Here is a 17,914-nt window from a genome sequence, read left to right on the forward strand (position 1 = left end):
TATATATATATATATATATATATATATATATATATATATATATATATTTGTAATTTATGTGAAACGACTTTTCTACGACATGAAAAAAACACTTGATTTGAGATGACTGGCAGAAATAAAATGGCTGATTGTTGCCCCCAGAACAAACCCTCCTACATTTAATAAGGTTTCGCAACGATAGTGAACACATTCTCGTAACATAACAGCATTATCTCGTGAAACCTCGCTGAAACAGTCTCGCAGCAGCTGGGCTGAATTGAGACACCCCAGATGTTAGTGTATCCGGCACAATATACCTGACCACAAACCCCTTCCTCAGTCACAGAGGAATGAGCCAAACCCCCCCCCCCCTCCCTCAACCTCCCAACCCAATCCAATCTACAGCCAGCAAAATGAAACAAATAAACACTAATTCAGATTATTTACGTCCAGTTTACACCACATGATGCAAGGTATGGGAGGGAGAAAGGAGAGCTATATAGTGGGTGGATAATTGTAACAGTGGTAGTAATAAGTGCAGCGGCTACAGTGATAACAATTAGATTTGATTTCATTTGAGAATGCCTCCACAGCTGCTCCCCACTCACCCCCTTAACCCCCTTCTTCCCCTCCCTCTCCCCCCCTCCCCTCGCTCCTCTCCCCCTAGATTAAAGTGGGTGTGTTAATTCCGTGGTGTAGCGATCGAACAGCTCTGGCAACAATGGGAAATGGGCTATTGATCAGAACAGCTCAGATTAAGACTAGGCAGTGGAGCTCTTTCTTGTTCTCTTTCCCCTCGTTTTCTCTCCATTTCCCATCTTCTTCTGCCTGTCTTCCTGTCTGTCCTGCTTGTGTCATCTCACCCCCACCACCCCCCTCCCATGCTCCCTCTCTCTTGTCTTTCACACCCTCAAAGAAGAAGAAAGAGTGTTTGCATGTATAAGAGAGTCTAAAAGAGTCTATGAGGATTTCCTTGTCCTGCCTCCCTGTCCCTCCTCTCTTGCTCTCACTGCTTCCCTCTCCTAATTTCTGCGCCGACAAGACTATTCTCTTAAAACATTACATTTTAGCGTCATCAAATCTAAAAGATGCATGAAGACTGACAACAAGTAGAAGCCTCAAGCGGAAATACAACGCACGGAATGTGAGCCTTTTACCGATTCACTCTGCTGCAATTTGACATCCATTCACATGAGATTTTATATCAATCAGTCACAGCCAAGCTGTGTTGGGCCACAATTAAAATCCTCCCTATCAGAACAGCTCGAATACCAAAATTAGCTGTCATGATCGGGCTGCGGGACAGAACACATTGGATTTGCATTGAATAGACATAAAACATACCAAATGTAAGGAGACAGCAAATCCATACAGTGAAAAGTGAGCTAAGAATCCCCTGCTCCACTTATATTAATTAACTCAGTCAATGGGGATGTGATAGGTCAGTTATTCATCGTCTTCCAGCGCCTCCCCACTCTATCACATATACCTCCCAGGTGTCAGAGGCACAGACGCTCCAGCTGCTGAGCAGGGATCAGCGGGGAAGAAAAAAACACTCCCGCTGTGGATGTTTGACTGCGCTGGTCTGAGATCAGTTGTTAGAGGTTGCTGGCACGTTTCAGTGTGTCTGCTTCTGCTTTTGCCCTTTTGGATTTTAGAGGTGACATGCACAAATGCAACAGACACTGCATACATGTGCAAATACTGTTATGCATCGGCAGCACGCGCGCACACACACACACACACACGCACACACACACACACACACACACACACACACACACACACGCGCACTAGTGGTCACATCAATATTGCCATGACCCTCAGGGGACTCGCAGTATTGGCAAAGCTTTCATCTGCTGAGTGTGTAAGCGTCTGATACTCCCGACACACACTCAAGCTTGACGTACAGTAAAAAAATAAATAGCCATACTCACAAACAAATACACAAAGCTACACTCAGTGCAGCTTTGTGTAGATGTCAACCCAAAAATCCGGGGAAAAGATTTGAGAAAGTGTGGGGTGCAGCGGTTAACAAGCAGTGAAGGCTGAGATCAGCAGTCGACACTAGAGGGCGATAAAGAGGTGCATGTTTTGGGTCTGAGTGTGTGGTGATGTATGTGTATGGCTGTGGCCATGGCCATGTTCTACCAATATTGCTCCATACATTCAACGTTTTTTTGGCTTCCAACTGTTTAGAGTACCATTTTTTTATTTTCAAAAAGAAGGACAGATTCAAACACATGAGCCGTGCAATGGACTGAAGAGTCAATTTCCCTTCTTTTTTTTTATTCAATTAGGTTTGCAATTAATGATTATTTTTTGTCATTGATCAACCTGCTGATTGTTTCCTTGATTTATTGATTGAACAATTTGGTTTATAAAATGTAAAAAGTGAAGAATGCCCACGGTGATGTCTTCCAGAAACCATCCAAACCTCAAAGATAATCAATTTACAATGATATTAAAACAGAAAAAAAGCAGATCCAATGATAAATGGACTTGTACTTTTATAGCGCTTTTCTAGTCTTCCTACCACTCGAAGCGCTTTAACACTGCATGTCATCATTCACCCATTCACACCCATTCATAGACAAGGTGCCACCACTGAGCCACAGTCGCTGCAACCAGTGACTGTGGCATTAACAAGTTAAACAAAAACAATCTATGATCAAAATAGTTGCTAATTGATTTTCTGATTAATTGATTACTTGACTAATCATTTAAACTCTACTTCCAGTCAACCCATTATAAATATATAACATATAATACTTCTTACCCGCACGTTATTCCTGCTGCTCAAGACTAAAACAAGAGATACCAAAAAACGATCGCCTCCCGAAGCTGCTTTTTACCTCCAGCACCTGGTCAGTGCTGATATGACCCCTACCCTCTTTAGTAGTGGGTGCATAGCATGTTATCAGTGCAAGAATTTCACCTGATTCCACTGTCAGAGTCATTATAAATCACAGTTACTTCAGCTAGACACCCAGACAACACAGCGTCCTGTTCTTCCTTGCAACTTCAGTCCCATTTTCCCCATCCCACTATCCCTTCACCTCTTCTCTCCTTTCCTTTTTTGATTCCCTTGTCATCGAGTCCGGCTCTCTGCACCTAAGTGAGCTCCATAGGTTTACCTAATTGATTATTAAGTTGCTGATTGGGGATCAATTAAATAATTAAAGTTTGTTAAGGGCAAGGTCGATTTACTGGCACAGGAGCCAGGGCATGCTCTTCTCCGCTGTGTGTGTGTGTGAGAGAGAGAGAGAGAGTTCATTCATGCATAGAAGTGATGATGAGTTGATAGAAGTGATGCTATTGAGTTGAAGACAGATAATGTGTTTCATCGTAATGTGCATTTTGCTGCAGGGATAGCAGGGAAAATATTGACACAACAGTGAATTTCTTCTTAGTCTACTAAAGCCAGAGTGACAGGTAGAGCTCGACCTTTCGTGAGTGGTGTTTTAGATTTCCTTTATATTCATGGAAGAAAAAGATGATTTTGTTGTGACCAGTGGCATTAAAGTGAAGAAATCTCAGTGATTCCTCTGGTTTCCGATTTAAATCCGCCTTTGGGTTGAGGTGGAAGTTTTCTGTCAACACGGTCAGGAAAAATGAACCTCAGTTGCTCTGGCACTAGCAACTCCTTCCTGTGACCACTTCCTTTGTCTCATTGGGGAATTGCTCCTTGATCCATGTTGAGCAACTTTTGGGGTCAACATGTTGGTGACTCCTTGGTGACCAGGAGAGGAGATGGAGAGGCTTCATGGTGGTGGCAAAGAGAGCCCTAAAACACACACACACACACACACACACACACACACACACACACACTCACACACTCTCTCTCGCTCTCTCTCTCTCACACACACAATCCTCATATATGAGACACAGCAGCGGAAACGGGTCGAATCCTACTTCAAATTCTCTTTCCTCTCGGCTTGTCGACCGGGGAAAACAAACCGACCCGAGGCACAGCGAATGGGGATTTACTAATTAACTACTTACACACGCACGCGCACACACACACACACACACACACACACACACACACACACACACACACAGGGTGAGAGAGAGAGAGAGCGAAAGAAAGAGACCAACACCTCCTCTCCTACCTCCTCCCCCCTCCCCCCCTCCCTCCCTCTGCTCTCCTCCCCGGGTTCAGGTTGGTTGTAGTGCTGCCTCTCCGGTCGCTTGCTCGCTGCGCCGTCAGAGTGAATGCGTGTGGATAGACTGGTCGCACTTCAGCTGGTGAAAGCTTTAACTGCACTTCCTGAAAATAGAAACCGGAGGTATGTTGTCCGTATGTTTTATTACATGTAATAATTGTCTTTTTTTGGAGAAGGGGGGATTCAGTTGTGTTTTTTTCACGAGAAAAAAAAAAGTTGTGGTTGTGCACGAGCGAGTGTGTTTAAAATGTGGCATGATATATTTGTGCTGGCGATATTATTGTTTGTTATTGTAATAATGTTGCTATTACTAGAACGATTGTTTGGCCTGCATTACTGTCACGTTGAGGATTGCAGTGTAACCTGACCAACAAAAAGTTGAGCCGTGCGTAATTTACGCAGCCTCGTCTCGCTGCTATTATTTGGAAGCTTGCTTTTTGTTTTGTTTTTAGCTCTCCTCTTATATTTCGGGAACTTTGCGCAAGTTCAAGTCTTTTGCAAACGCTCGCACACACAGTATGAGAGGGGAATACATATCCTGGCTTTGGCGTATACATGTGCAGTTGTGAAAGAATCGGCTACACCGAAGCACTTCAGCTGTCGGCGTTGGCCCGGATTAGCCTTTAAGTGTCTCTATTTGTTAAAGCGTCCAGCCCTCACCTCCACACCGCCGTATCAATCAGTCAATTAAACAGCCACTCACACACGGCGAGCTGCACGAGACCTCAGCCGGTGCATCTCTCTCTCCCCCTCTCTCTCCCTCTCTCTCTCTCACTGGTCTACCTCTCTCTCGCTCTGTGTGTGAGAGAGTGAGAGGGATCCCGTTTAATCTACCTTTCTAAATATTTTAGAAAGTGTGTGTGTGTGTGTGTGTGTGTGTGTGTGTGTGTGTGTGTGTGTGTGTGTGTGTGTGTGTGTGTGTGTGTGTGTGTGTGTGTGTGTGTGTGTGTGTGTGTGTGTGTGTGTGTGTGTGTGTGTGTGTGTGTGTGTGTGAGTGAGTGAGAGAGCTATTTTGTTTTTTGTGTCGTGCTGCTTGTGCTCTGTCCTCAGATTTATGATGTAATTGCACCTGCTGACATTTTGGTTTGTTATTTTTTAAATTAATGAATTAATTAATCAATCAATCGATTGTTTGTTCTAGTTTCTCGACATCTCAAGTTCACCCTCCTGCCTTTCAAATAATTTCTAAGCCATATATAGGCCGACCAACATTTTTATTTTTTAAGTTTATATTCCCAATTCTACACAAGAACCTCACCCCCTCCAAAAAAATAAATAATAATACTAATAACCAACCAAGCAGCTCCAGCTCTTAGACTGTCTGCCAATGTGTTCACCAAAGGAAAATGCCGAAGTTTACTCTAACTGGGGTGAAGCCGATGATTTGTATGTGTGTTTTCAGACTCGCATGGGAGTTTGTTTCAGAAGTGGGCGCATCGATACAGTGCGGAGCCAAACTTGGAAAAAAAATATATTTGGAATAATAATCTGTGGTTGCTCCTCAGATTTATTTTTCTTCTTCTTTTTAGTTGTTTACCCCCTTACCACTTGGATGCATATTTATGTGCGCCGTGGGTGTACTCCATCAATTATTTGGGCCAGTATATTTCCAGATAAACAGTGTTTGTAAATCAATACATGCATGTAACTATTGGAGATTAAGAGATCGATCAATGGATTCCCCCTAAACCCAACCAATGTTGTTTTTCTGGCGTCAATTGTTCACATCTAACTTTACACATCAGCCTGCCTCAACAACGTTTTGCGTGTGCGTGTGTTTCGGACAGAAAACAAGAGAAGAAAGCGTAAGGTTAATTTGTTTAATTTACAGTTAATAACAAATACATTAATAATAATAAAAAATAGCAATAACATTAATTATAAAATAATGTTTTCTATCGATTCTGGATGTATTTGTTTAAAATAAGTACAGAGAATAAATAAAATAATACTGAAATACAGCCTAATATTTATAATTTATAGCTTTTTTTCCGGCATCATTAAAAGTCGTTTTGGCTTCTTGTAGGCTAACTTTATCAGACATCTTCTCTCTCTGCTTCCGCATGTTGGAAACAGTTTGTTTCCTGTGTGTGAAGTTTCAGGCCAACGTGTTGAACCCCTCTTCTCCAGTCTCGTCTTTGAGCTCAGGCCGTTTTAATTGGATTATTTCCCCTGGTTTTGTGCCGCTTCTCGATGGCCGTCTCACCCGTCTCTTTGCTGTCAATACATGGTGGAAATATTTCCGACTTTAAATGGCATTTGGGGAAATTTCTCCGCACGTCACTCGCCCTCCCTCCCTTCATCCTTCACCTCTGCACGGCTGCCTTTGAACTCGTTAACCCGTCCAGATACATTTGTTATAATATCAGCGCTTTAACGCTGCTGCTATTTAGCACACACTGTGCAGGCAGATATTATAAACACCTCTGCAGCCACTGATTTCTCTGCTCCATTTATTTACAGGGCTAATAATAATAACAAAATCATAATAATAATCGGTTGCATTATGTAGACTTGCTCTCATACAACAAACAGCATACTACTACTTATTTCGTTTCAAAGTATTATTAATATGTTATTATTATTGTTAATATTGTTGTTGTTATTATTATATCAAACAAATGATCTCGAATCAATAGTTTATTTCTCAAAGCATCCTGGTTTAAACTTGTAACCACATGTTCCACTTGATATTATATTCATAATTGTTTTGCAACTCAATTTGCTCCGATTAATGCTTTTGATTTCACCTTTCAGAATCAAAAATGCTTTTCTAATTCACTGCCGTTCACTTATTATTCACTCGCCGTCACTTACACAAAAATATATTATGAATATTGCTGTTTCTTTTTTTATCCGTGTATCTATTTTTTGCTTTATTTTTTGAAATACCTCATTATTTTTCGTACAATAGTTTCCTATTTCGTCGATGTTATCCGATTTTTTTAGGTCCAATAAATGCCTCGAATCAAACTTTCCGAGTTATGTGAGGTGAGGAATTAAGATTTTGAATGTAACCTCCCTTCCTAATACCTTTCTCTTTCTTTGTTTTTGGATTCCTTTCCTCTTTTTGGAAATGGACTATCGGTTTTCTTTTATTCATTAAGGCAGTCGACTTATGGGGGCTCTCACCTCTCCTCATCTCCATCTCATTCGGAAGAGAAACGTCTGACTGGTTCGAGAGGTGGGTTTTGATTTTTGATTTTTTTTTAAATGCTCTCATCCTTAATGTGTTGTCATCTGGAAAGCAATTTCGTATGATCAAAGTGCGGCTAGTTAGTGCGGTCAATATCCTTTCCAGCAAGCTTCTCCTATATCGATAACAAGACAGCAGAGCCTCTCGCAGAGCTGCATTCAGGGCCTCTACCCGCGCTGTGTGCAGATAAACCCCGACGCTCCCTGCGCGTAAAAAAAAACCTATAACCTCGTATATGCTGAAGACTTCAATATAAAACAGCAAGATTATAAATCACTCTGAGCATTGTGTTTGTATATTGTAGAGACATCAACTCAAGGAATGACTATACACTAAGTGCGATAAAGTGATTAATAAGTTCGCAAAAGACGCACAAGTTAAGTCATTCGAGGGGTTTTATGATATTTCGTCATCCTGGTCGGACTTCTCCTCCCTCTCACTGTCTCCGTTACTGTATCACTGCAAAGAGTAAATAAGGTGATCGATCTGTGGTCAATGTGTCAGCAGCGGTCCTGCGGGGGAAAGAAACGGCACAACTCCAGCCCCAGGATCGGCTCCTCAGCGGGACCGACGCGTCACCGGGTCCCACGGACTCGTCTTTTGTGTGTCCATAATGATCATATTAATTTCAAATCTGTTTTTTGTTTTTTTTAGTGACACCTTCGTGCAGTGCAATAGCGGCACTTTCTCTCGTCTCCTTCCTCCCGGGTCGGAACAACACGCGCAGCGGCGAACAAGCTCCACTCCGGTCCGAGAGACGGCGATCGGGCTTCGGCCTCAGGTGCATCTCTGAGGCGGGCTGACGCGGAAGTCCAGGTGGGTGAACTTCCTCCTCAACCTGCCTGCTAATATCTGTCTCCTTTTTGCTTTCCTCACTGTTTTTTTTCTTTTTCTTTTACACGTGCCTTCATTTGTCTTTTAAAACCATGGCGAAGTCACTTGAGGTCAGGATGTTTTTTTTCAATGGGAGGAAGTCATGTATGGTTGATTTAAAATTGAAGACCACAAGCCTGTCCATGTGGAGATAAAACAATTGTGACACTTGCAGATGCAATGTAATGTATTTATTACTGCTCAATATGAAATATGTGAGACTCTCTCTCAAACTGATATGAACAAAGACATGTTGATTGTGATATAATAGCTTTAAAAATTGAACAGTGCTGCAGATATTCTCGGTCAAATGCTTCGGATTCAGGTTTGTTTTTGTCCTTTTTGGATACCCCCCCCCCCCCCCCCTTTGTGGTCTGCGGTGAAGCAGCACAGACCTGCCTGTGAATAGTCAAAGTGTCCATGCTTCCTCCGGCTCCTCTGCTCCCTCCTAATCCTTCCTGTCTGATATTAGCCCCTCAGCGCACCTTAAAATCTGTTTCATTATTCATTATTCATTATTCAACTCGCAATACTGTTTGGTTGTAGACACACTTCTACCTGTTACACTCCAAGCCTATAGGGCAATTGAAGGACTCCTCTGTATCTTTCTCCCCATCTCCAAGCCCCCCCTCCCCCCTCATACCCCTGTCGTCTCTCGCTGCCACACCTGGTAACTACAAAGTTGTACACAATAATAACAGCCAGATGTATCCATCTATCTCTCTATCTGCCTGTCGGCAGTTAGTGGAGTGGCTGAGAGACTTGCAGGCGTGAAAGGTCAGTTAATCAATGGCGCACAATTTGACAAATCCCAGCGACTCTTATCATCCTCACGGGCGTTTAGGGCCAAGAGGAGGACCACCGAGATAAATGCTTAATCCTGACTGCACTGTGAGAGAGTGAGAGAGAGTGAGGACAGATACAGGAGTGTGAAGCAGCGTGCTAAGGTGGACATGCAAAGGGGCTGGGAGGTGGAGGGGGTCTTTGGAAGGAGTTGGCGAGTGGAGAGAGAAATGGGAGAAAGACGTGGAAGTGGCTCAAAGCACAACTGGAAGGTGAACAAATGTGCCCGCATTTGGAAATGACAGATTCCCCCTTTCACTGTCACAATAAGAGAAAAGGGACGACTTCATGGCTCTCAGATCATCGAATTCGCCCCAGGCTCGACAAGCCATGCACAAGCACATGCCTTCTGGGTTGACATAGAAATCCTGGTTCACTCTCAGTTATGGCTCTGCTGCTGTGTGTAAAGTTGAGAAAAACCCGAGGAAAACAAAGGTGTATGAGTGGTTGAATTCTCCTGTGGCACGTTAGCCAGCCTGCAGCAGTGTGCAACCAAGAGGAAAATGAGCTTTTGTCCAGAAGGCTGGCCGCTTTTTTCTCTCAGTTCTTTTTTTTTTTTTTGAACTGCACGGGTTTGGAAGGTGGCACAATTTCTTTGCCCTTATATCTTTAACAAGGATCACCCCAGACTGACATGGCGGCAGTTGTTTTGTATTGAACTGTAATGCATGTTTTATTTATTGTTGTGGTTTTATTGTCATTATTGTCATTTGGGTTCATGATCAAAATGGTCTCATTTTCAACCCAAACTGATTTCTTGAATGTGTGTGCGGCCATGTGCGCTTTACGTACGTGTGCTTTTTTTTCACATGGGTGTGAGGGAGCTGCTTGAGCAATCACAGACAGACACTCGTGTCCTTTATCTCCATCTCAATACAAGTTCAGTGTAATTCGATTGAGATTAGTTGCACTGGCATGACAGCAGATCCCTAGTATTGCCAAAGCACTTAGGAGGCAATGACAGGACCACATCGACGTGCTCTAACACATACACAACACCCCTGCGACTGGCCAACCTTGTAGAGAGACAACAACTCAGAGAGAGAGAGAGTGAGACAGAGTGGGGAACGGAGAGACAGAGTGACAGCCAAGTCAAAGAGGTTTTGGCAAAATCTCAATATGATGAAGTTAAAGGATGATAGAAAGTTGTCGAAAGAGTGCGAAAAGAAAAGGGGAAAAATGATGAAGGGACCCGGATGACGAGCAGAGCCGAAGCATGACAGAGTGCGTCCAAAAAGATGAAAGAATGATTGACTCGCGGAGAGAGTGACGGAGAGAGGAGAAAGAAGGACGGAGATGAAATGAAGGAAGGAGGAGGTGAAAGAGAGCGAGCCGGGAGAAAGGGCCGAGGACCGAAAAAAGAGAGGACACAAAAGCTAAAGGGAGCAAGAGAGGATAAAATGTTTAGGAGTGATGTATGAGAAAAGCGGAGAGGAAGAGATTTACTAGAAGAGAGATTAAGTCAAGTTGTCCCCGGTCAGTCATTAATCCGATTTAAGAGCAATTAAGGTGAGACTGATTCCTTCCTAGAGAGAAAGAAATAGATGGAGAGGCTGAAGAGAGGGGGGAGAAAGAGAGGAGACAGCAAGGGAGAGAAGAAAAGAGTGATTGAAAGAGAAAAGTGGGAAAATAAAACAGGTGTCTGACCTCTGAATGCCGGTTAGTGGACAAATAATGGAAGCAAGGAAATATATACGGAAAACATGAGGACCTATTTCAAACTAGAGATGCTGTAGTTTTACACATTTGTCATCTTTTATTACATGCACAAGATATGACTTAAAATAAGTCAACCTACGTGTGAAACGGTTGACGGTCAAAGAGAAGATAAGGTGAGAGGTTAAAACAATATGTATATTTCTTGAAATGGTTGCACACACACGGTTTTGTTTGTGTTTTTCTAACAAACTGGTATCCTTTGAATAAAAGACGTTTCCCGGGAGATCAGGATCACACAGAAGTAACTTCTGACACTGTTAATGTGAAAGCAACCAACCAGGACCTCCAGTCTGCATGTCGGAGCTCTGCTACCAGTGAGACTATTCCTCCGAGAGCGGACCCAAGTTGTAAAGTTGAGTTTAAGGTGAAGGCACAGAGGCCGCTTCCCTCTCGTCGACGCGAAACAGAGAAGGGCAGAGAGGAGGAAAAAAAAGAGAGTGAGGGACAAAGTGAAGGCGAATCTCCTTTGAATGAAAATGGAAAAAAGCTCAGAAGCAATGAAGGTAGCTCCCCTCCTCCTCCTCCTCCATCTCCTCTTCCTCAAACAAACCCCTCCAATCCCCGCTCGGTGTGCTCTGTTGTTCCAGATGTGTATCGCAGGTCTCGGGGTCGACAGAGGGGTCCCTCCACTGCTGTAGCAGTTCTATGTCTATTGGGAGATGGTGGTCCCGATAGCTCGGCCGTCTGACACGTACACAACAGTACATAAATCAAACACACACATGCACGCACTCACTCCATTTATCTCCCACTCAAACGGCGCGGTGATAGCAGCAAACTCTGCATAGACTCAGGGAGAGAGGGAGAGGTTGTGGTCAGTCTTGTTAAGTGGGAAAGTAATGGGGAGCTGTGAAAGGTTTACTTCTGTGTCTGCCATCTCTGTTGTTGTGGCCTTCCCCGTGTTTGTGCCTCTTTTGTTTGATGTGCTTGAACAGTGTGTAGCACACTCGACTGCGTCCATAATTGCCGTTCCACATAACTGCGGGACAAGAGTGTGTTATTATGAAGCCTTGTTAAGGCAAAGAATGGAGCAAATTAAAAGCTGAGGTCATAGATTTTGTTCGTGCAAAATGTTAGGCATCTGATTGGAAAGGATTTTACATGATTTCATTCACTTACATCAATGCTGAATACATGTTTTTTTCAAAAGAAGCTCACCATTATAGGGAAAACTACCGTACGCACATCTTATTTTATTTCATTTTTTTTGTCGTGGCTTTTCTCTCCCATCAAGACTCTGTCTATTTTTCTGTGGCGCATCCATTGCAGTTTCTGCGTACCAATCTGTAGCCCATCACAAGTCCCAGATTGAGAGGCCATTTGGCTGCTGTTGACAGGAGGGAGCAGCTATTGACGGGGCCCTGCCGGGGAGGCGTGTCTCGGGCCCCACGTCCAAAGCGTTTGTGGCGTTTAATACACTGTAGCAGTGGTCTTCACAGCCCTCACACTGCATGCTACTGCCATAGGGATCAATATGCACTGGGTTAGAGAGAAATGGACCATCTGATGCACACTCAGAGAGGGGGATGAGGAAAAAATGAGTGAGAGAGACAGAAACAGCAGGCAGGGTTGGGGTAGCGAGGGATTTAAAGAAAGAGAGGAATGGGCTTGAAAGAGGGGAGATGGCGAGACCAAAAGGAGGAGAAGAGAGGAGAGGAAATGATTAGAGGCACGGTTTAAAAGACATGGAAACAGAGTGCTGCCCGGCACGGAGGTAGAAAGGAGAGAAAGTGGTCAGTGGTTGAAAGAGACATTCAGCGGGGAGAGAAAACAGATTGGAGTGAACGGCGATAGACACTGAAAAAGAGGAAGACTCTAGACACCAGGGAGGATACACACAGGGAAGGAAAGAAGACATAAGGGAAGAGAAGAGTGGGAGATAGGAAGGGAGAGGGGGGCGGTAGACGAAAGGAGGGGGGAGAAAAACAGAGCGAGAGAGAGAGAGGGGTGCAGGGGAAGGATGAGGAGGAATGGAGGGGAAGGGTGGGGGTAAAATTTCCATCAGGTTTTCAATTGGGGCGGATCAATAGTGTATTAGAGCTCACCTTGACCCCGTCTCTCCCCCTTCTCCCCGGCCCAGCACACAGGCCAAGCTTCTCTCCCTCACAGCAGGGGACGGAGAGGGGGAGAGATTGCATTACGGCCTCCCTTTCTTGGACCAAAGTGGCAGAAAATGGCACAATAAAGGCAAGAGTGGATAGAAAGAAAGAGGAAAACTAAGTCGCGGCGGGCAGAAACAGAGAAAGTGGGAGACAAGGAGTAAGAGAGAGTGGAGCGAGCTGGAGGAGATACCAGCGGGTGATGTCGTGCTTGTTTGGACAGAGCTTTCTGAGAGAGGAAACTGGTTGGGTGCCAGGGTGTGTGTGTGCATGTAGACATGACTTGTTTGTATCACCACAACACACTCAAAAGGACAGGTTGGAACTGGAAAAAATACTTTCTTATGTACAATACAAATGTTTTTATGATCTTGATACACTCACAGAGATTGTATAAACGTGATAGTTAGTGCTCTGTATTGCAACACAGTGTCCTATCTGGGTTGTAATTCTGCTGTCTGCCGGGATCATCGTGTCCTCATGTACAGGCTGTCCTTATTCACTTTTTGTACGTATACCTATATGAAAAGCAAAGCACTGTAATTGGTATAGAACCCACATAATCATGAGCCAGGACGTGCAGGTGACGTAATATAAAGAGCAACATAGTCCGCGCAAGGAGGGTTGGATGGATGCGTCAAACAAACATAAGAATTTCACTCAGCAGAACGCTGTTGGTGTCCCGTGTGAAACCAAAAGTCAACGTTGACTTATTTTACCAACCTGCTCTCACCCCGAACTCATCAAATACCAACGCTTGGTCAGTGCCCACGTCTCTCGCAATCACATGAGTCGTTAGTCAGTCAAGTTAATGTCAATCACGCTCTTTTCCTCAGTGTAGCTAAATGTTTTTTTTGCCTGAACTTTTTGGTGGAAACTGACACGCTGTCCCTGACGTGTCCAACACTCAAGAGAGGTACCTAGAGCGCTATAGTTTGAAGCTTATGGCCACTGACCGATGGACTCGTCGGTCGTTTTTTGATGAGTTGGGAGTGAGAATGTGCTGATTTTACCTTACTTTTGTTCCCTAAATTAGGTACTTAACTAACGCCACTTACGTAATAACTTACAGCTAAACTTTTAGCACACATTTGCCTGTACACATCCAGCAGACCCAGAGATGCATGAGCATCAGAGTGGAATTATGTTTCTGGGCCCCCGATAAATCTCAGTCCAGTGTTCACAGGACTTTTTGCTACATTTTGGTCTCCACCAGCACCTGAAAAAAATGATCTCTCTCTTCTCCCTGTGGGCTGGACTTCCTTCTCTAGCTACTGGTTCATGTTAGGAGGGTCACCATTATACAAGCATAATAGATATTTGCTGATGATTTTGTTTAGGTGTTCATGTGAGATGAGGCTCAACCATGCAGTATTTGTAGGTCGGAGAAACAAAACAATGAGCTAAAACGTGCTGAAAGTGTTGGCTGTTGATCCTCTGTGGATTTGACACAACAATTCACTTCAGTGAAGGTTTATGTCCGAAATAGCTTTCACAGTATTTTTTTGTAGTTTTCTGATGGTACGCCAAATTCAGCATCTTTCATTTTCCATATGTGATGTGAAAACCTCAGCTTTGTTTTTGTCATTTCTATGACCTGCAATAAGAATAAGTTGCACACAAAGACTTTGCAGACCCGTACACACACACACACACACACACACACACACACACACGCACACACACACACACACACACACACACACACACACACACAAATAAGGCTGGTAGGACACTCCATCACTCGAGGACAGCAAGATGTGAGGCTGTTTGAGGAGGACAGAGGCAGGGGGCAGAGGGAGCGTGTTGATGGGGGGAGAGGTTGAATAAAAAAAATTGATCTGTGAATTTAGCATTTAGACACAGTTTATAAAGCGATATAGAGGGGAGGTACGGGAGCAGAGGGGACTGTGCGGGGGAGGACATTTAAGTTTACAATAGGTCAGCTCTTACCTACTTGACTAACTGTAACCCTGACATCCCGCCTTGCTGCGCCGTGCATATAATAAACACAATGCGATTCTCAACGATCCGTCTCTGGACGAGCGCGTGATTTAGCTGTTTAGACAGGAGCTTGTTTGTAAAAGCGCAGACCTACTAGCAGCGCCATCCTCATCTCTTCCCCACATTTCCTAATGCTGTTCCTATTGTCACCCATCCACACTCCGGTGCACGCATGCACACGCCGAGACGCCCGACAACAGCACACAAATGCACACAAATTGCCTACACGCGCGTGCGCATATCTCTGACACACACACACACACACACACACACAGTAACACACAAACCCTGTCCCACTCGCTGAGGGGGAGAAAAGGGAAGGGAAAAAAGGAGAGAAAAAAGAAATCGATCGCCGGGGATAGCGGTGCGCGTCGGAGAATCGTATCTTGTCAAAATAATATATTACCCTCATCCCCGCCTGATCGATGCGGTGGATTAGGGACGGAGGGCTCCCTTTCTCCCCTCCTCTCTCTCCCTCTCTTCCTCCTCGGTGCTTGCTGCAGTTTAATATTTACCTCCGTGAAAGAGCGGCCGCGACGGCTCTCAGCCCTAATTGATTCCGACACATGGGGCTCTGTGCTCGGGCTGCGGATGAGAGAGGGAGGGCCGGCTGGAATGCAGAGGAAGAGAAAGAAAGGAGAAGACGAGAGGAAAGAAATTAAAAGGAAGAAAGAAAGAAGACAACAGTGTAAATGGCAACATAGTGGGAAATTTGGTGAATGCATGTGCTTACTTTTCAAGGAGGGGTGAGACAAAAGATGTCTATAAGGGAGATGAAATAAGCTGCAGGAAGAAAGGAAAGAGGAAAAGTGGAAAGGCCAAGCTGAAGCATTCCGTTTAAAGAAGTGATGGATAAAGTTTACAGGGGTGACAGGGAGACATATTGACAGATGAACCTATAAGGAAAACCATGGAGGTCAGAGGAAATATAGTTGGAAAGGTGTAAGATGGAAGTAGGAAAGCTTAGGGAGGAGAGGGATGGTGATGTACGCAGCAGGAGAGGGATGAATGGAAAGGATAGCGGAGAGGAAATGAATCAGGAAGAATGAGGGGAAATGGAGAGGAGTAGGTGGAAATGGGACAGCACGCGGAAACGGCTCCGGGAGAGCAGGAAGAGAAACGGGAGGGATGAGGGCCGAGGAGAGCAAATGAGAGGGGATTAAGAGAGCGACATGAAGATGGATAGAAACAGAGGAGTGAAACATGACGGGCGGAATGTAGAGTACCAATAAAAATGCGAGAACCGGGAGGAAAGAAATAGGGAGGGGGATGATGGAAAAAAGAGCCCGGCGCAGAGGTGACAGAATGATATCAGGTGGGATAGACAGAAAACAGGAGTGATAGCGCAGCGAGAGGCGGGAGGGCAGAGAGGGAACATATTTTCCGTTGAAGGAACTGGCCTGTCACGCTGTTCCGCCAGCGCAGAGCAGCTCTATAAAATACAGGCAGCAGGCGGGTCGTGTCGGGTGACTTATGTGTATATCTAGGCTTTGTCAATATTTCTTTCTGTCTTCCTTCCTCTGTGCTCTCCCCATTGCCTTCTCGCTCCCGTGCTCTCTTTTTCCAACTCCAATTGTGCTTCCACTCCGTCTGTCTGTGTGGGTGTGGGTGTGTGTGTGTGTGTGTCCCACTTAAGTACTCACTTCTTCTTCACAGCAGCCTTATCCATCTTTGTTCGTCTTTCCTCTATCCAGTGGGTGCAGATAAACAGAAGGTATAAGTTTTGGAAATCGTCTGCGTCTTTCTGAGCATTGGCTTGCAAGGGAAACACGACTGTGGCACAACGACTCGAGGGCTTGGCAGCAGGCTTATATCCCCCGCTGAGTCTCCATTATGATACAATACAGGCAGCACGATGAGCCTTGCAGTTAAATTGACATCATTGACATTGCGCCAACGCAAATATTCTCATTGATGTTCGTATCAAAGTCTGTCTCTAACCCCAAAACCATGCAGACAGCCACTGGTGTTTCACACCTATCACACCTACATGGTCCCTGTTTTCTAGTTTCTATTCTGCATGAACGCATGAATGAATGAATGCATGTGTTTGTGTACATCTCTCTGTATGCGTACTCCTCTAGTCAGTCTTTGCCCCGATACAGGAGCACCGGGTGGTAGGCTGATTTATTCATGTGGTCCCAGGGAGGATTGCACCTCCTCTTCCTCATTTGGCATGGTTTAGTATCCTGACACAGGCCTGCGGAGACCCGGGTCCATGGGGGGGCCAGACATCCTGCAGATACACTGCCCCGGTCTACAACTGGTGGACACTCACAAATTACCTCGCTCTACATTTCATGTATATTCATCAAGAAAACACGTCGAAACTTCTCAGAGCAGTTCGGTATGGCCAAACATGTGAAGTTGCTGCAATGTTGCATAGATTTTAGTTTGGCTGATGCGTTGACCACACTTTCAAGACCAGTTCAAGTCCAGGTGAGACCGTGTCTTGAAATTTGTGCTAAGAGAGTTTACACTGGAATAAGGTATTAAACCACACCGGTGTTTGTGATATGGATCTATTTTGAGCTGCCATCATGAGTGCATGACAACCGAGTGTCACTGTGGAAATGGAGAAAGGAAAAAAAAGATACAGGACATAGAAGTTGCACTCGAATGAAGCCGAACTTATTTACAGAACAAGCTGAAAATTCCCAATCCATCTCCATGACTTCCTTTGTCTCTGATCTATTGTTTTTTTTCTTCCTTCTCCCTTCTCTCTGTCGCTGCGTCTATTCTTTATTTACACCTCTCCCCGACTCTGCAGTGGCTCAGGGAGCGGTAACAGAAGTGTCACTTGTCATTATTGGTCTAATTCAGTAATCCGTCATCGTGCACTCACTGTATGCAGCGCATTATATGCCGGCACAGCAGGTGTACTACGCACTGAGGTGGAGATTCGATTTGACACGCACACACAGGCGAGAGGGCCGACGGGGGCCGGGGAAGACGGGCACTGAGTGTGTGTACACGTGTGCTTGTGTGTGTGTGTGTGTGTGTGTGTGTGTGTGTGTGTGTGTGTGTGT

General features: G+C 44.7%; 1 protein-coding gene across 3 annotated transcripts in view; it reads left to right on the forward strand.

Moving 5' to 3' along the window:
- The window catches only part of erfl1 (Ets2 repressor factor like 1), a 45,286-nt gene that overhangs the window by 2,153 nt on the left and 25,219 nt on the right, over window positions 1-17,914 (forward strand). Inside the window, exons 1-2 of one of the 3 annotated variants that reach the window (XM_031852437.1) lie at window positions 4,198-4,274; window positions 8,002-8,163. The gene's annotated coding sequence lies outside the window, so the exon portion shown is untranslated. Of the gene's footprint in view, window positions 1-4,197; window positions 4,275-7,260; window positions 7,336-8,001; window positions 8,164-17,914 lie in introns of those variants that run through there. The other 2 variants (XM_031852439.1, XM_031852438.1) reach the window with 2 other exon arrangements.

Source organism: Anarrhichthys ocellatus, unplaced genomic scaffold (assembly GCF_004355925.1).
Source record: "Anarrhichthys ocellatus isolate YVR2014 unplaced genomic scaffold, GSC_Weel_1.0 scaffold13, whole genome shotgun sequence".
Lineage (NCBI taxonomy): Eukaryota > Metazoa > Chordata > Actinopteri > Perciformes > Anarhichadidae > Anarrhichthys > Anarrhichthys ocellatus.